This window comes from Musca vetustissima, unplaced genomic scaffold (genome assembly GCF_032173495.1).
Source record: "Musca vetustissima isolate MV318-11 ecotype Yass unplaced genomic scaffold, APGP_CSIRO_Mvet_v1 utg21637, whole genome shotgun sequence".
NCBI classification, from domain to species: domain Eukaryota; kingdom Metazoa; phylum Arthropoda; class Insecta; order Diptera; family Muscidae; genus Musca; species Musca vetustissima.
The window spans coordinates 572,383-592,399 of NW_026885325.1; the positions used below are offsets into that span (position 1 = coordinate 572,383).

Below are 20,017 nucleotides of genomic sequence, written 5' to 3' on the forward strand. Positions count from 1 at the left end.
TCATAGAGACAAGAGTTCTGCTTTGATATTTCACCAACGACCATAGAATTGTATCAGTAATAGCCTGGTTTTTAGTTAATAATACCATCGAAGCCGACGTAAAGCCTTACGCCAGAAAATTCTTGTCTTTACCTTGCTATGGTTTTGCTTGTTTTCTTGTACCTTCTAAGCTGTGTAAGTGATGGTAGTGGTGGTTATGGCATCAAAGCCATTGATGACGACCATCACCATCATGCCGTCTTTGTACACTAAACTGCCACAAGTGTTTCCATGAAATTATTATTGTTCACTGAAAGCCAATTTAGAAACACTTAAATCGGATTAGAACAAAAAATAAAATTTGAAATAAACGTGGTTAGTTTGTGGAGGCTAGTTATTGGGGTGATGTGGCCGAGATTGGTTTAGAATTGACAAATGTAAAATATTAAAAAAAAAATCCAAAAATTGTGTATAGGTAAGGATGGAAGACCTTCAATAGCTCTTCCATAGAGATACGATTTTACAAAGATAATAAAATTCAATTTATAGGTTTTCAACTGATTTAGGTCTTCTACAGAATTTCTGTAGAACTAAGAATTTCTCTAGATCGCTGAATTTCGATAGATCTTTTGAAACCTTATACACCTCAAATAAATAAAAGATCCCTTCTATACATAGAAATTTTACGCAAGATATGTCAAGATCAACCGTCAAGCATCCTATTTTAGTAGAAAAGGTACTTACCTCAGTTACGATCCTAAAGCCCCTTGGAGCTGAAAGCAAAAGAAAAACAAATTAAGTGATGATGAACAATTTTGAGTTTTTTTTACGTATAGAGGAATAAGTATATATAAATAAATAAATATACAGTAAAAAGTTTGGGGTTTTATGGGTCTTCGGGCTTCTCTAGATTCTTGCAAAATATTCTTAAAACATTCGGGCATTCTTAAAACATCACACATTAAAAACAGCCTTCTCTGGGGGGTTTGAAAAACATATTTTATTTAAAATTCAGACTCCTTTGGGTTTTTTTTAAATATGTTTTTTTTTTAATCCAGGCTCTTGTTGGTTCTTAAAAAGGACTTTCTTTAAATCCAGGCTTCCCTGGTTTTTGAAAAATATAGTTTAAAAAAAAAAGAATGAAGGCTCCTTTATTTGGTTTCTTCAAAAAATATATTTTTTAAAATACTGGATTTTATTTAAAACCGAAAATACGGAGCAGTATATACGGACGGGGCCGACCATATGATACCCTACACAACTTCCACGAAACTACAACTTCCTGTAGTTCTATATTCTGTGCTTGGGCAATATTTCGCGATATTTGCAACCTCTTGACCGACTAGAGGTCAACAAATTTTACAAATATTAAGTACAGCCCTTCTAATCACTTGTTCAGATTCCCTTCACCATGGGTTGTGTTGTGATGTTCGGGCTTTCAATTTTGGCCTATAGATCGACTCGAAAAAAAAAAAACAAAAACTAAGTTGTCGGTCCATTTCGTCCCAACATTATTATCTGATCATCACCGAAAATTATAGGCGTTGTCGGTGACCATAACTTGAACCTCACGGAAATTTTCAAAGCGATCAGCGCTATATTTCCGCCCTCTAGTGTGGTAACGGGTTACTAAATAATATATGAATACGTAAGCACCTGTAAATATTTAAGTGTAACTCCCGCATCCGAGTACCTACGACAATATAATTGGTATCAATTTAAAGGTCAACCACTCCTCTTGAACATATTATCAACTTCTCGGGTCTAGGAACTTCAGGTGCAAATATATACCCCATAGAATACAAATTTTGTAATTTTTCACACAAAGGTCAGGGTCTAGTTGACCCGCTAAATATTGACCGATGTTTCTCAAACCCTTGCAAAGAGGCATACTTATTCTTGGGCCCGATCTCCTTTTCGCGGTGTTTGGGTCATAATTGCGGGCTCTGGAGTGATCAGAAATATCGACAAAAATAACGTTTTTGGTCCATTTCATCCCCTAAATATTAACCGATCTTTTCCAAAAACAATAGGGGTCTTCATTGGCCAGAACCCATCCTACATGCAAAATTTCGTGAAGATTGGTCCATAACTGTGGACTGTATCGTGTTTACAAGTTATAATGGACAGACTGACGGACACACATGTCTAGATCGACTCAGCTAGTCGAGATATGACGATCGGTATACATAAAGGTAGGTCTAGGACCAATATTTCGCGGCGTTACAAACTTTTGGGGCTGCAGAAAGTTATAATACCCTGTGTAGGGTATACAAATAGTCCTTTGAAAAAAATACTCCCTGGTGCTTTGAAAAAATATTTTTAAGATATTCTTTAATGAAATCCAGGCTTTTGTCCTTGAAAAAATATTTTTAAGACATTCTTTAAAAAATCCTCGCCTTGATCCTTGAAAAACTATTCTTCAAAGAAATCCATGCATTGGTCCTTGAAAAATATTTTTAAGAGATTATATAAGAAATCCACGCCTTTATCCTTGAAAAACTATTCTTCAAAGAAATCCACGCATTGGTCCTTGAAAAACTATTCTTCAAAGAAATCCACGCATTGGTCCTTGAAAAATATTTTTAAGAGATTCTTTAAAAAATCCACGCATTGGTCCTTGAAAACTATTCTTCAAAGAAATCCACGCATTGGTCCTTGAAAAATATTTTTAAGAGATTATTTAAAAAATCCACGCATTGGTCCTTGAAAAATATTTTTGAGAGATTCTTTAAAAAATCCACGCCTTGATCCTTGAAAAACTATTCTTTAAAGAAATCCACGCCTTGGTCCTTGAAAAACTATTCTTTAAAGAAATCCACGCCTTGGTCCTTGAAAAACTATTCTTTAAAGAAATCCACGCCTTGGTCCTTGAAAAACTATTCTTTAAAGAAATCCACGCCTTGGTCCTTGAGAAACTATTCTTTAAAGAAATCCACGCCTTGGTCCTTGAAAAACTATTCTTTAAAGTAATCCACGACTTGGTCCTTGAAAAAATATTCTTTAAAGATATCCACGCCTTGGTCCTAGAAAAAATATTCTTTACAGAAATCGACGCTTTGGTCCTTGAAAAACTACTCTTTAAAGAAATCCACGCCTTGGTCATTGAAAAAAATATTCTTTAAAGAAATCCACGCCTTGGTCCTTGAAAAACTACTCTTTAAAGAAATCCACTCCTTGGTCATTGAAAAAACTATTCTTTAAAGAAATCCACGACTTGGTCCTTGAAAAACTATTCTGTACAGAAATCCACGCCTTGGTCCTTGAGAAACTATTCTTTAAAGAAATCCACGCCTTGGTCCTTGAAAAACTATTCTTTAAAGAAATCCACGCCTTGGTCCTTGAAAAACTATTCTTTAAAGAAATCCACGCCTTGTATGGATTTTAAAAAAAATCCACGCCTTATATGGCTTTCAACAATTTTTCTTTAAAAAATCCACGCCTTGGTCCTTGAAAAAATATTCTTTAAAGAAATCCACGCCTTGTATGGATTTTAAAAAAAATCCACGCCTTATATGGCTTTCAACAATTTTTCTTTAAAAATCCACGCTTGGTGTGGTCTTTGAAAAAGTATTCTTCGGAAAGAGCTTCTGCTCGATGTGGAGTTGCATTATCAACCGGGTGCTTGACCCATAGAAAGGCAGAGGTTTAGGTAGTCCTCGACTCCTCACCAAGGAGGAAGTGAAGCTTTGCGGCGGATCTTCGAATTGGTACCGGCGGATGGGCTTCAGAGTGCTCGTTGAGTACTCTGGGCTTTTCCAATTGGCGCTGGTCGACGCTCAATTTCGACACCCAATGGTGCACCATGGTTAAAGGCGTTGAGGCGAGAATCGTGTAAAACTCACAGGATTCATCCCCTCCATAGAATTGAGCTTAGTGTTAGCAGATCAAATTCAGCAACTCATTAAAGTTGCCACAGAAGTAAAAAAAGGTGCTAATTACGCCTTCGATGCCACTGGCTTTAACTCTTGTACACATACATATATCCAGTTAGAAGGACTTAAATTACACAGATGTTTCACTTTCATTAGCCATGAGCCGCCTACCAACAACCACTCAAAGGGATTTGGCCATGTCTACTCACACATACACCCACCCACCCATAAAAAGAGAAAGTCATGTTATTTGATTGTTTTATGAAAGGATTTGTGTGTTCAAGGAGTCCACAAGGATAACACAGCCACAACACCCTGAACTCGGTGTATGGCTTCTTTCTCCGTTAATGTTTAATTATCATTTAATCTGTAATTGTGACTATTTGTTGGCCATTCGCATTCAGGGAGTCAGTCAGGCAACAACCCTATCCACTCGTCTAAGGTGTTCTTAATGTGTATGTCGAGTATCGTCGTCATCATCATCATCGTAATGTAACATTTGTTTTTCCCTTTCCCCCCGGCTTTTCGTCCTAATGACATGGGGGAATGCAAGAAAACAAGAGAGTTGGAGTGTGTGTGGGGGATGGGGGTTACATTAGGTATTACATTCATTTAATTCGAAGTAAAAAGAAGGAGTTACTGTCCACTGGATTTCAAATCACCTCTGCCGTCTGTTTCCCCTCCTCCTCACATTAGCTATTCAGTTCACAGAATGCTCTGCCTTAAACAAATGTCTGGAACAAAAAATATATTTTTAGCAAATGGCTTTCATATGTTTTTGTCGGCTTCTTTGTTGTTGTGGGATCTGATGTTTTTATTTTTATTTGTCATTCACAACACATTCTGGGACACCACACCTCCTGCTCCACCTCGGTCCCTGTGCTCGTGAAGCTCATTTAAAATGTTAATGTTCCCTTACCGCCACACAGTGTGTTTACTGTGCCACGTGAATGTTGTGAAAAAAGGACATCCATTCCAGCCAACCATTTGTTGCAGGTCAAACACAGCAACAACAACAACAAAAGAGAAGAAGACATAGAAATGTCTCTTTGGGGACATGCATTTGAAATGTGAGCAGTATACCGCCGTTATTCATTTAGACTCCCTAAATGAACAATTCCAGTATTTTATTTTTCATTTGAATCCAGGTACGTATTATGACAAATTATGAATTAGAATACAAAAAATGGAACATAGAATTAAAAAGTTGGGTATAAGGGTTTTTTGTACCAATAAAGGTGCCAATGGGATTTATGACAACAATTATCCAGTAGAATAAACAAAGTTACATTATTTTTTAATAATAAAAAATCGTATGGCATTTCTAGCAACACCTGCAGAAGGCGAAGACGAAAGGGCCTCGCATGTCATGAGGTAAGCGTAGATTTTTTGAAGCTCCCTGATGTCTGGATATTTCAAAGCACCATATATGTAGAACCCTTATATAAAAATATATAATAAGATACAAAAATAATTTTTTAAAGACCCAGAGAACTTAACGAATATTTTATATTCAAGGACCAAGGCGTGGGTTTCTTTAAAGAATATTCTTTCAAAGGCCACACAAAGCGTGGATTTTTTAAAGCATTTTTAAAGCGTGGATTATTTAATGAATATTTTTTCAAGGACCAAGGCGTGGATTTCTTTAAAGAATATTTTTTCCAGGACCAAGGCGTGGATTATTTATGGAATATTTTTTCAAGGACCAAGGCGTGGATTATTTAAGGAATATTTTTTCAAGGACCAAGGCGTGGATTATTTAAGGAATATTTTTTCAAGGACCAAGGCGTGGATTATTTAAGGAATATTTTTTCAAGGACCAAGGCGTGGATTATTTAAGGAATATTTTTTCAAGGACCAAGGCGTGTATTATTTAAGGAATATTTTTTTCAAGGACCAAGCCGTGGATTATTTAAGGAATATTTTTTCATGGACCAAGGCGTGGATTATTTAAGGAATATTTTTTCATGGACCAAGGCGTGGATTATTTAAGGAATATTTTTTCAAGGACCAAGGCGTGGATTTTTCTTATATTTAGATCTTTCTACATTTTTCCAAATGTGTTTTTAGATCTACAAGAAATCAAATCCAATTTTTTTTACATATTGGTAGTAGTTAGATTCCCAATACTGATTTGAAAGTCCTTGATAACTCCAATTCTATCTAATCTATGGAGTACAACTTTGATATAAACTGTGATATAAATAAATTATTGTGTATGAGTATTGATTTTATGTGTTGAAATATTTTAAGATCTTTCAAGTTGGGGATATAGCTCAGTGGTAGAGCATTCGACTGCAGATCGAGAGGTCCCCGGTTCAAACCCGGGTGTCCCCTGACGCAAATTTTTATTAAAAATATATGTTGTATACACTTTATTTTATTAGGACGTCTTAACCAAGCTTATTAAAGCATAAAAAGAGGAAAATAAATAAAAATTGGAATCAATATAATAAGAGCATAAGATTTTTTTTTTTTTTGAAATTATAAAAAAATCCTGGTCAATTTTCGTAACAAAAATATAATATTCCCCAATCGATGTGAATATAATTAGGCCTCTGGGTTCTCAATGGGTTATAAGTGTACATCAAAATTGTCTTATTTCGACTTTCGATATTCGATGGAAGATTATTAATTAATTATTAATTTCTTTATTGTAATAAATTCGTAATAAATTTAAATTTTTGAACAAAAGTGACTGTTATTTTTTTTTATTTCAATTGAGATTAAAAAATATCCTCACTGAAGAGATAAATTAAATGTCTGCTTTTTTTCTCATAGCCTCCTATATAAAGGTCCTGTTCCGTTTAAGAATTTTTAAGGTTCATTTTCCAATCCCAGTTCCTGGCATATCAATATCTCGAAGAATAATAACACTTTTGGCAGAAAATGTCCATTGTAGGCCCATGTATTGACGTGGCCTCTACATAAAAATCCACATTTATTTAATTAATTTGATGTTTCCAACCGTATTTATCAACTGAAGCGATTGGGCATTTTGGCTTTCCAGAATATAAAAGGATTCCCAACAAGGATAACTGAGGAAACAGACTTTTCTATTTTTTCGACTTAATCTCCACATACAAGTGTTCTGACCCTTGCAGAAAATTACAATGCAGGCTTTCAGGTCCTCAATATTGATCCCTACGCTGCCGCAGATAGAGCACGTGTCTTAAATTTTGAAAAAAAAAAAAACAAAATCACTGTAGCAAAAAAATGGGAGATCCTAAAAACAATCATAGGATTTGGTAAACAAAGCACAGATAAACAAAAAAGTCGTAGGCATAATTGGACCATTCTGAAGACCTTTATTTTTAAAATGTACCGGTTTAGTTTTCCTAGGTCTAGGAAAAAATTAATAATGTTTTTTATTCAGTATAGTTTCAGAAAATAAAATACTTCCTTAGAGGAAAATATCAATATACGTCCCTAAGTTCCCTCATCCAAAACGTTTCGTGCTGGTCGAATTTAGAGCAGTCATAAAAAAATATGTACTCTCATTGGGAGGTACCAACGAGAGTGGAACCATGGTTCCTATCTTCGGATAAAATCGTATAGCTTGATATTTGATGAAACAATTTTTTTTTTTTTTTTTCAAAATGTTGACACATTTACAAATTTTCAAAATGATTTGACCCTTTTGGAAGAGGTACCTAAGGAGTGGACCGATAAGTCCCATCATTCAACATTATACAGGCATGATGAGAATATTCGGTTGTGCAAAGTTTAGTTTAAATCAGATAGTCTGTTCGCATGATTTTTTAAATAAATGTTTAACAAAATGTCGGTCAGTTACCGATATGGAGTTACCGATGGATCCCATCTTACTACTTAAATTAAGTTTGAAATAAATATTACAATATACAAAGTTTGGATGAAAACGGTTACACCCTTCATGCGTACCAGCCGGCCATACAGACAGACGGACGGACAGACTTTTGTAAATCAACTTCAAATTGTCTGAAACGGGTTAAACAAGGAGTCTAAAACCAATATTTTTATGAGGCACATTTTTGCCGTATATACTTGGTCATAAGGCTGAAGGTATATTGATGGCATTATTCGATTCCGTCGTGTTTGGCACAATGTGATATATTTATCGTAAATATTTTAGATGAATCCCACAGTTTTTTGTAATTAAACATTTATTAGTGTTCGTATATATATGGTGAAAAAGGACAAGGAAAACATAGGAATATCGATTTTGCGCTCTTGGGACCCTATCTGAAATCTTATGAACTACATATCAGTAGACTATTTGGATGTCAAAAATATTTCTCATTCGATTTGACTTAATTTTTATTTTTAAGATTTTAAATGGGCTTAACAATGCTTGTTAAGGTTTGTAACTTTGCACATATATATTTGAAGATTTAAAAAGGAAGAAAAATAATTTACAAAAAATTTTTGTTGTTGTTTTTGTGATTAAAGAAAAGTCCTTATTTTTAATGGCGGGCTTGATAATTCCTCACTGGAACATCGGATTCCGAAAATTCCAACGACGTTAGAAAGAGTACATGTCTGGCTCTAGTATGAACGAGTTTAAAGTTATCCTAGTTTTATGGGGACATTTTTCAATTAGATTATTGGCTTCGCACAACAATTAACAAAATGGCGGAACTTTGACAAAATTTTTTTTGGAAAATAGCCTATCTTTGACCACAAACTATTTTAAAAAATGAGGAAGATCTTCATCGATTGGCTTTATCCTAGTTCATACGATAGCTATACACTCCCAGAGAAACGTCCCAAAATTTGAAATCGATTGGGTTATTAGTTTTTGAGTTATCGTGCCCGCCATTCACAAAACCGCTTTTGGAGAAAAACGCGTTTAAAGTTTGAAAAGCCCTCTTGCTGTCACTTGATGCTAACACAATAAATCGGCTATATCTTCAAAAATTGTTGAGATTTTCACTTGAAATTGTATGGGGACACTCTTGAATTAGTGTAGGTTCGAATTAAATAAAAATAAAAAAAAATAATTTTTTGAAACCGAGAATGGGAGGTCCCCTTAGGACAGCCATCTCACAAATAACCTGCAATAACCACAATGGTAAATTGCAGGGCAACCAACAAAAAAAATCCGTCACGCCAGAATTCACAAACTTGATCTATGGTGAATTTTTCCTTCGGGGTTCTTTCAAGATACACATCGAGGGATTTCATCCCCGCATGGAATTTTTAACCCCTCAGACCATGAACTCTATTTTGATTCACAGTTCAATTTATTGTATTTCTTTACGATAACTGTCAATTATTAATTTATTTAAATAATAAAAATGATAAGAGCAATACCATAATATTTACAAAACTAAAATATAATTTATCTTCTTTTATTCTGTGTGAAATAAATTTAAAACATTTTTTTTCATTTCATATTATTTCATGCTACATTTGAACATAGCTTACATGGGGATATAGCTCAGTGGTAGAGCATTCGACTGCAGATCGAGAGGTCCCCGGTTCAAACCCGGGTGTCCCCTGAAATATAATTATTTTTCAGGATATAGTATTCTACACTAAAGATAAATGCAATGTATTGTATAAGGGATGGAATAAGAAGATTAATAAAATAGAGAAAAAGGACAATTCTGAATTAAAAAGAGGGTAATTCTGAAAAAAATCTAATTTATGAAGGACACATCATGCTGGAACAAAAACTCAATGAGGAGCAAAAATTGACTATTATATAGTAAAATTATGAAGTGTTAGAATTGTGCAATAAAATTAAATAATAATGAAATTATGTAAAGAAAAGGGACTATTTTAAAATATTTTTCTATTATTAATTATTTTAACCTTTATTCTATATTTTCTTGCAACAACATAATTTCGCACACATAAATTCCCATCGGTTAACAATTTATTTGTATTCTTAACCTCCCAACCCTCTTGCTTCCTCTGTAGGCCTACATTAATAAATAGCTACACATCAATTGATGACACGAGCATTTCCAGCACTTCTTTATCATTTAAATTGAACGATGATTATTTGTCAAAGTGCTTCGATAGATAAGCTTTATCACGAAACCAATAAATCGGAGAAACCAAACCCAAAAAATGGAAAGGAAATGGAAGTCAATGTGATGATTTGAGGAACCTGACGAAGGGAAATTATGGTGATGCCGATGATGATTGTAAATTCTCATTATTGGCAATTCTGCGGGTCCTTGTTCTTGACGCCTATAACGGACCAATCAATAATGTTTGATAAGAAGCAAAAGAAATGAATGATGAAGAAAATGATGATGGTGATAAAGAAATAAATGGTAATCATCAAATACTCATTTGCATTTTTTTCGAAGCAATAAAAAAGAATGGAAATGAAGGTGGCTTCATTGCTGTAGAACAGCAGTTAGAGCATAATTTCTATGTGACCCGACTGACTGATGAATATGAGTTATCATTTTTTTTTTACTTTTTAATGATGAATTTTTATTGAGTATGATTTGTGGTAATGTTAAATATGTAAATTGTTTGGAAATAAATGTCTATTGAGAATATTAAGTAATAGGTGGAAAAAATATTAGAAAAAAACAGATAATAATATAAATTAGCTCGAACTTTTCAAATAGACTGGTTATTGACAGTATACAAAAAAATATATTACTTATGGAGCTGGGGCTCTGGGTTGGCAAAAATTAATTATAGGATCGCACAAGATCGCAGAAGGCAAATTGTAGTGATGCATATATTGATTGTAACTTTAAAGTGTACAAAGAAACCCCTTTATATTTATGTTTGCGGCTATTGCAAGTCATTTTTGAGATGACATTTTTTTCAGTCATATCGAATGAGGAATATTTTGTAAAACATATCCTTCTACGATCTGAAGCCATTGTGTGTCTTTTTTGACTTCCTTCAAATGACCACAAATTCTCTGAGCTATAGAAAAATTAAATAATACTAAGAACAACGAAAATATATTCGGAGACATCCTATCCTATCCGTCCTATCCTAAGAAAATCAAAGTAAATTACGTACTCTAGGAAATAAATTATTTACATACTTAATAAGATTCAAGGTTGGAGCTTCCATAGAAATAATTTAAAAATCTTGGGAACATAATTTCCCTAACAAATTACAAAAGACTCCTAAAAAATCCACGCATGGTCCTTTAATGAAATATTCAAAAACTCAAGGTATGGCCCTTAAATATGTTGTTTAAAAAATCCACGCCTTGAATGTATGGTCCTTTAAATATTCAAAAACTCAAAGTATGGTCCTTAAATATGTCCTTTAAAAAATCCATCCATGAATGTATGGTTTTCGAAAAAAATATTGTTTAAAATCTCCATGTCTGGTCTTTAAAAAAGAACTTGTAAAACTCCACGCCTGGTCCTTCAAACAAATATTCTTTAAAAAATCTACGCCTTGTAAGAATTGTCCTTGAAAAAAAAAAACTTGGTGGACCTTTGACAAATAATCTCTAAAAATCCAAATCCACGAATTGTATGGGTCTTGAAAAAATTCTTAAAAAATCCAAGCCTAGTATGGATGGATGATTGAAAAAATATTCTTTAAAAAATCCACACCTAGTAGAGATGGTGCTTTGAAAAAATAGTATTTAAAAAATCTACATCTTGTATGAGTGGGTCCTTGAAAAAAATCCACGATTTGTAGAGATAGTTTTTTTAAGGGGACCCCCACCCCCTCATCTCGGTGTCAAAAATTTTTTTGATTTAATTCTAATCTACTCTAATTCTAGAATGTCCCTACAAAATTTCAAGTGAAAATCTCAACAACTCTTGAAGATATAGCCGATTTATTGTGCTAGCATCAAATGACTTTAAACTCATTTTTGTCGAAACGGTGTTTTACGAATGACGGGCACGATATCTCAAAACCTAATAATCCAATCTGTTCCAAATTTTGACATCTTTCTCTGGGAGTGTATACCTCTCGTATGAACTAGGATAAAGCCAATTGGCAAAGAGCTTCCTTATTTTTTAACATAGTTTGTGGTCAAAAATAGTCGAATTTCCAAAAAAAAAACAAAATTTTGTTAATTTTTGAGCGAAGTCAATAATCCTAGGTCATACGAGAGCCAGTCATGTACTCTTTCTAACATCGTTGGAATTTCCGGATTCCGATGTGATGAGTGATCATGCCCGCCACCAAAAACAACAACAAAACAACAACAACAACCAAATTTTGCAAATTATTTTTCTTCTTTTTTAAATCTTCAATTATATATGTGTAAGGTTACAAACCATAACTTGCATTGGTATTAATTTACCAGCCCAAAGAAAATCTTGAAAGTTGAAAATCGAGAATGGGGGAGATCCCCTTAAAAAATATTCTTCAAAAAAATCCACGCATAATATGAAATTTAAAACCCCATGCGTTGTCTGGTCTTTAAATAAAATATTCTTTAAAACCCCATGCATTGTCTGGTGCTTGAAAAAATTATACTTTAAAAAATGCACGCCTTATCTGGTCCTTGAAAAATTATTCATTGAAAAACCCACGCCTTGCTTGGTCTTTGAAAAAAATATTTTTTTAAAAATTTCACGCCTTGTCTAGTCCTTGAAAAAATATTCTTTAAGAAATCCATGCATGGATCCTGAAAAAAATATTCTTAAAAAAAAAAATGCAAAATTTGATATGTATGTAACTAAAAAATATATTTAAAATATAATATAAAAATTCCACGTGCATAATGGTAGGTACAAAAAAAATTATAAAAAAAAACCTACGACTTGTATGGTCGATATTAATTTTTTTTTTTATTTCTCATTCAAGTTATTTTAGATGAAAAATATATTCTTATAAAAATCTTGCTGAAAAAATATTCTGTAAAACCATTACGCTTTTTATGTTTGTTCCTAAGGCAATTTTATTATGCATTTCGTATGTTGTAGGTTTCGAGTAAAATACCCTAGACATTTTTTGTGCAATTCCTTGGCATCTTCTGCTTAATAATATTTTTATATTTATTAATTTTCTTTAATTTTTTTATTACTATTTTTTCATTACAACAAAATTTTTATTTCAGGGGACACCCGGGTTTGAACCGGGGACCTCTCGATCTGCAGTCGAATGCTCTACCACTGAGCTATATCCCCACACAAGTGAGTGGAGCTTAGATGTTTTGTCACAGTGTTGGAGCACACATTCATAATGAAACAAAACAAGAACACGACAAAATAGTTAGAAACAAATTATTCTCAATTATGTCCAATTCACATTCACTCTTTACTAACCCACATTTGGCATCAAACATAATATCATGGTATGACCAAAATGGCGAGATGACATGTCAAAGAACAGAAAAAATGTTATTTGAAAATAAGGAGAATAGTACTTTAATGGAGCTTTAGTATAGAACCCAATATTCAGATTATAATAAAAAAAATGGTTGCAAAAAGAGGCCTATACTAGAAATACGAAGAAATGAAACCCATTTCAAATATCGAGAGTCCCAAATTAGGGAACTTCCGCATACAATTAACCATATACAATATTAAGCCATGTATAAATTTAAAATCATAATACTGACAAAAACTCTTTTCGATTTCTTGAAATATTATAGCTAATATTTTTTCGGTTTCGAAAAAGGGTGTCTGATATATCAGATATACTAAACTTTGATGGCAAACGTTAAATTTTATTTTATTTTTTTAATTAATAATTACTATTTTTATTTTATTTATTATTTTTATTATTATTATTTTTTTTTTTTTTTGAAAATGAATTAAATGGAAAAATTATATCGAAAAAATCTAAATACTTTTTGTATGCAGTGTTAGGTTACACTTTATGATAAAAAAATATACTTTTACACCCACATTTAAAAACTTGTTGAAAAACAATAATAACAACATGTCACCAAAAAATGTTTTCACACCCACATACAATAGTTTTTATTTAAAAAAAATGATAAAAGAATTTGTATTCAAACACAGTTTCAATATTATCTTAAAACTAACATGGTTGAGATGTGAACCCGGACTCTTGGTTTTGAAAAAGAAAACAATGCGCGTCAATGACATTGAATTGAAATATGAGATAAATTCAGTCTAATTATAGCAGGGGATATAGCTCAGTGGTAGAGCATTCGACTGCAGATCGAGAGGTCCCCGGTTCAAACCCGGGTGTCCCCTGAAAAGAATATTTTTTTCATAAAATTAAGATTTTAAATTTATTTACAAAAAATAATTTTATATCAGCAAATAATTAATAATAGCGTATAAATACTTATAATGAATTAAAGTAAAATGCAAAGGGTATGCATTTTATTTTAATTTATTATAATTAATTCATTTCTAATTATTAATTATTAATTATTAATTTAGTTCTGCAAGTTGTTCATTTGCAGATCACATTCGATTTCATTGAATTAATTTGGAAGTTATTGAAAAACATGACGGTCTTGCTAAGAACTGCCTGGTCTTTGTAGATGGAAGCTCTTGCTGGGCTCTTTGTGTAGTTGTAGTTTCTGATAAAAAAAAACCTCTACCACGCATCCAAACAAATTTGAAAAAATCGCCATAAAAACAAAAACAACATGTCACCAAATAATGTTTTGAAGCCCACTCACAACATTTTTGTTCCTCCCAAAAAAAATCACTGCCTAAAACATTTGATAAAAAAAACATGTTGTTCAACACAATTCCAATCTTATCTTAAAAGGAAGTTGGCTGAGAAATGAACCTGGAATCTGAGTTTTGAAAAAGAAATATAAAAAAAAAATATAAATTCGGCATTGATGTTGAATTGAAAAGGAAAATAAAAATTATGTAATTATATGTGGGGATATAGCTCAGTGGTAGAGCATTCGACTGCAGATCGAGAGGTCCCCGGTTCAAACCCGGGTGTCCCCTGACACAAATATTTTTGTATGTTTCTAATTTGTTTTTTAGAATTATATGAGGTATAAAGGACATTAGATATTGGTCCATGCTTCCTAGAGTTCATTAAAAATTAAATTCCTTAAAAATCTACACCTTGTAGGGCCTTAGGAAATTGTCCTTAAAAACACACGCTTTATATAGAATATTTTCCCCAAATACGTTTTTGTCACTTCGGTTTAAAAATGCTTCCAGAACCTTCAACATATCGAAATGGAACAAGACCTTATTATGGTGACTGTGTGATAAGATCAGTCTATATTTAATCTTTTCCGCAGAGATGTTTTTGACCATCCAAGAATCCAAAATACCAAATTACAGGAACTTCGCTTAAAAAATACGACTAAAATCGTAAAAAAATACGAAAAGTAAGACCTTTATTTTGGGGGTATGTCAAAAGATGAGGGGGGGGGTATGTCAAAAGATAAGAAATTTTATTCATAGACTCTTTCGGTTGGAAAATGCTCCTATAATCTTCAAAATACCTAAAATGTGGAGGTAATATGAGAATTATATCAAAATGTGGGCCGATATACACCCCATTTGCGATACCAAAGATCTTAGGTCCCAGTAGCAGTCTAAGCTCTATCTTAAATATTGCTCCTATATCGTGATATGAAAAGTCGCCCGGTCAAATCGGCATAGAATATATAAATAATAATATTATATATAAATTATTGAGATGTTCTCTTAAGTGGGTTATAAAAAGAAATTGAAAACTAATCAGGTGTTTCAAATAGGTTCAGAGCCTTAAAAATGCCACAAATGTTGCTGTAACATTATATGAATCTACATCGATCTATTCTACATATATTCTTGGATGAAATAGTATAGAGGAAAAGGGGACACCTTTCAACACTTTTTTCTTTCAAGCCTCATAAATTTTTTTCATTTTATAATTTTTGGTTTCTTATAAATTTTAACTAATAGGTACATATGTTACCTTAGCAATGAATATATATATATATATATATATATGACATACTTTAAGTTTTATTACTGTGTTAATGGACGAAGTCAAAGAAAGAAAACTATCACAGAATTCTTTCTAAGCACCTTACAACAAAAGAATAAAAGTTTTCAATGACACTGCGAAAACATGGTCACCCATGCACAATTTGTCGGCAGAGAACAAGATAGGGAACAAGATTGATTACCATATACAAAAATGTGGTTGCGGGTCGGAAAAAATTTAAACCAATAATTTTTAAGAGCGCTGTTCAAAGGTACCCCACGTTGATTTTATGAGCGCTGTTCAAAGGTGCCCCACGTTGAAAGGTGCCCCCTCTCCCCTACCCATTGGAATTCCGAACTGCCAACAAAATTAATAAAGAAAATTCCTTGTGAGATGAAAGCCCTTGGCGAGTATATTAAAAACTCAGGAGGACAAATTCGCCACATGCTCCCCTTCCATCACGAATCCTTGTGCAGCTTTTTCGCCCATATTTTTTGAACTCCAAATATTCTACAAAAATGTAGATAGGGTTAGATAGATGTTATCATCGTCCTTTTACACCTTCTATCTGCAAACACTTACAAATATCGAATAAATTTTAGATTATGAAGAATTGTCGGCTTCGGAATGACTGATAGTTGGTTTCCACGTCATATGCGTAATGTGACGATCCGTCTGGTGTATATGTTATACTTGGACTTTATTCTACTTCTGACCGAAATGATTTCCAACCAAAGAGGTATATCAATCCGTGAGCACTTAAAATTCAGAATAATTTTTAAACAAACCCAGTGTCCACAACAGCTAATATCATAGTAATTAATTCACTTTTTTATTAAAAATAATTTTAATCGACAATTTCAATCCATTCATTATTTTCTTTCTTGATAAAAAGTCATATTAGCTAAGGACACTGAAAGGGTAAATTCTCGCATGAAACTGTCACACTGTAATGTCAATTACATCACATTGGGGATATAGCTCAGTGGTAGAGCATTCGACTGCAGATCGAGAGGTCCCCGGTTCAAACCCGGGTGTCCCCTGTAATGAAACTTTTTCTTTCAAACAGTTTCAAAATAATAGCAGAAGATAAAAAAGTTGTATTGAAAAAATAAAGTTTCTAGAAAAGAAAGTAAGAGATTTAAATCTGAGATGCAAGTGAAAGTAAAGTAGGCCAATGAATATATTTTAGTATGTATAAACTTCGCATCTTATTTTTCCACATTAAACCACTATAAATCACCCACTCAAGCTTGCACGGGCTCGTCGTGGGGATATAGCTCAGTGGTAGAGCATTCGACTGCAGATCGAGAGGTCCCCGGTTCAAACCCGGGTGTCCCCTGTAATGAAACTTTTTCTTTCAAACAGTTTCAAAATAATAGCAGAAGATAAAAAAGTTGTATTGAAAAAATAAAGTTTCTAGAAAAGAAAGTAAGAGATTTAAATCTGAGATGCAAGTGAAAGTAAAGTAGGCCAATGAATATATTTTAGTATGTATAAACTTCGCATCTTATTTTTCCACATTAAACCACTATAAATCACCCACTCATGCTTGCACGGGCTCGTCGTGGGGATATAGCTCAGTGGTAGAGCATTCGACTGCAGATCGAGAGGTCCCCGGTTCAAACCCGGGTGTCCCCTGTAATGAAACTTTTTCTTTGAAATTATTTCAAAATAATAATAATAGCAAAAGATAAAAAAATATTTCGAAAAAATAAAGTTTCTAGAATAGAAAGTATGAGATTTAAATCTGAGATGCAAGTGAAAGTAAAGTAAATATATTTTGTTATGCATAAACTTCGCATCTTATTTTTCCACTCTAAACCACTATACATCATCAACAAATGCTTGCATTAGCGAATCGTGGGGATATAGCTCAGTGGTAGAGCATTCGACTGCAGATCGAGAGGTCCCCGGTTCAAACCCGGGTGTCCCCTAATTCTACATTTTTTGCAATATTTTCTTTTTGCGAAATTAAATTAAACTTAATAAAAAGGCAGGACAAAAAGGCATTTTTTAAATAATTTTGTTCATGGTCTATAATAGGCGTGGATTTTATGAATATTTTTTCCGTGATCTATAATATGCGTGGATTTGTAAAATAATTTTTATGGACTATAATTGGCGTGGTTTTTTTTTAATATTTTTTTTCATGGACTATAATAGGCGTGGATTTTTTTAATACTTTTTTTCATGGACTATAATAGGCGCGGATTTTTTAAATAATTTAGAACACTTCTATATTGCCTAAAACTGAGTTAGTCCAAAGACACTTGGATTCTAAAGCCCACATTTCGAAGAAAACACATTTGATCGCATCATGAACCATAAGCTACAAAATTATTGTTTTTTTTTTTGTTTTTTTTTTTTAATTCATAAATCACTGATAAGCTGCCACAGATTGAATTAAGAAGAATCCCACAAAAGCTTAGCAAAGAATGCATTTTGTGAATGGGGGCGAATTTTCAAGCCTGGCTGGGGATATAGCTCAGTGGTAGAGCATTCGACTGCAGATCGAGAGGTCCCCGGTTCAAACCCGGGTGTCCCCTTCCTGTGTGTTACTACTTCGGTAGTTCAACTGTTTTTTTATATTTTGGGTGGCGAAATCGATGGAAGAATATATTAAGCTGGTCGTATATTTAACAATATGTTAAACTGTATGACCACCAAGGTCCTATAATGTCAAATAACTGTCACTTCGTAATGTAAAGATATTATCTCTTTGGTTGAAAATACGTATGGGGGACCATAAAACTGTCTAAAAATATCCTGGAACTTTATATACGGATCTCCCAAAAATTGAGCGATGTTCATAATTTTTGGTAGGACGATTTGCCCTTCAATGAAAACTAAAATTATTAAATCAAAGCCAAATTTCTTTAAAAATATGTCGGAAATCCTCAAAATAAAGAACATTATTGTTTCGTTTTATGGGTATTGTCTTGTATCAATATTAGTCCAGGTTTTTGACTAATATTGATAGTTCTTGATAGGGAGATTTGACAGCCAATGAAAAATCGTCCAATAATTATTAATTTTTTTGGTATGAAGATTTGCTACAAAATGTGAACCAAAATTACAGCCAATTCGGTTGAAACCCGTGCTCAAGCCCCTTAAAATACCGGAATTTGGGAAGTACCGTTATATATGGCAGCTATCCTTAAAAGTGGACCAATATTTATAATTTTTGATGAGTTGATTTGCCACCCAATAAGAACCCAAAATAGAAAATTACAGCCGATTCTGATGGCAAACATGTCTAAAATCCCCAAAATATCGAATTATATGGGATATGTACATGGATCAATATTGAAAAATTTTTGTAGGGAGATTTTGCACCCTTAGAGAACACCAAATCGGTTGAGAACGTGCCTGAAATCCTCAACAAATGGAATTTGGGAAATACCGTTATATCGCAGCTACCCTTAAAAGTGGACCAATATTTATAATTTTTGGTGAGAAGATTTGCCACCCAATGAGAACCAAAAAATAGCAAATCTGGATCTGTTACATGAGAGCTACCCCAAACATGGGACAATATTGACCATTTTTTGTAGGGATATTTTATATGGAGGCTACCTTAAAAAGTGAATCACAATTTTAAATGTTTGGTAAGGAGATTTTCTACCCAAATTACAATCTCTTTGGTTGGAAAACGTGTCCAAAATTCCAAAAATTGGGATATACCATTATATGGGGGCTACTAGAAAATGTGGATCAATGTTGATAATTTTTTGTTTGGAGATTTTCTACCCACTGAAAACCCAATATACCTAATTACAAAGCAATTGGATGAAACTTCGTGCCCAATTTCCCCATATACTTAATAATTGGAAAGTCGTTACATGGGGACTACCCTCAAAATTCGACCAATATTGATATACTATGTTGGGAAGATTTGCTACACCATGAGAAACTAAAATACCTAATTGTAGGCAATTCGTTTGAAAACCGTTCGCAAATGTGGAATATTGGCGTGGTAACCTTATGTAGGGCGACTAAACCCAAACCTGGACCGATTTATCCCATTTTCAATATCACACATCCTAGAAGTAGTATCAATGTACATATGTGCAGAATGTGGATTTGGACCAATGATATGCAAATTTCTTAGAGGACCTTATAATTAGTGGTTCCAGGTTGAGTATATTTTACCTCCTATTTCACTTCTGAAATATGAACAGAAATCTTTTTATAAAAACAGTTCATTCCATTCTACTAAAACCCTCCATAAACTTATCACAAATGAGTTGTTATAGCATAACAAAAACAAACAAGACACATATATTACAGTCATCGTAAATATCCAGAATGACAAATATTTTCCTCTGCACACACTCTCACACACACATGCA

At 33.2% G+C, this 20,017-nt stretch overlaps 1 protein-coding gene and 10 non-coding genes across 12 annotated transcripts in view; 9 read left to right on the top strand and 2 right to left on the bottom strand.

Annotated features, from left to right (window-relative positions):
* LOC133332525 (farnesol dehydrogenase-like) overlaps positions 1-20,017 on the bottom strand; it is a 428,435-nt gene that overhangs the window by 391,308 nt on the left and 17,110 nt on the right. The window lies entirely within an intron of this gene.
* Trnac-gca (transfer RNA cysteine (anticodon GCA)) lies at positions 6,120-6,191 on the top strand. The gene has a single exon. It is a non-coding gene; the product is annotated as a tRNA-Cys (tRNA).
* Positions 9,266-9,337, top strand: Trnac-gca (transfer RNA cysteine (anticodon GCA)). The gene has a single exon. It is a non-coding gene; the product is annotated as a tRNA-Cys (tRNA).
* Trnac-gca (transfer RNA cysteine (anticodon GCA)) lies at positions 12,851-12,922 on the bottom strand. Its single transcript has one exon. It is a non-coding gene; the product is annotated as a tRNA-Cys (tRNA).
* On the top strand, positions 13,889-13,960 carry Trnac-gca (transfer RNA cysteine (anticodon GCA)). The gene has a single exon. It is a non-coding gene; the product is annotated as a tRNA-Cys (tRNA).
* On the top strand, positions 14,609-14,680 carry Trnac-gca (transfer RNA cysteine (anticodon GCA)). Its single transcript has one exon. It is a non-coding gene; the product is annotated as a tRNA-Cys (tRNA).
* On the top strand, positions 16,634-16,705 carry Trnac-gca (transfer RNA cysteine (anticodon GCA)). The gene has a single exon. It is a non-coding gene; the product is annotated as a tRNA-Cys (tRNA).
* Positions 16,933-17,004, top strand: Trnac-gca (transfer RNA cysteine (anticodon GCA)). Its single transcript has one exon. It is a non-coding gene; the product is annotated as a tRNA-Cys (tRNA).
* Positions 17,232-17,303, top strand: Trnac-gca (transfer RNA cysteine (anticodon GCA)). The gene has a single exon. It is a non-coding gene; the product is annotated as a tRNA-Cys (tRNA).
* Trnac-gca (transfer RNA cysteine (anticodon GCA)) lies at positions 17,528-17,599 on the top strand. Its single transcript has one exon. It is a non-coding gene; the product is annotated as a tRNA-Cys (tRNA).
* Trnac-gca (transfer RNA cysteine (anticodon GCA)) lies at positions 18,140-18,211 on the top strand. The gene has a single exon. It is a non-coding gene; the product is annotated as a tRNA-Cys (tRNA).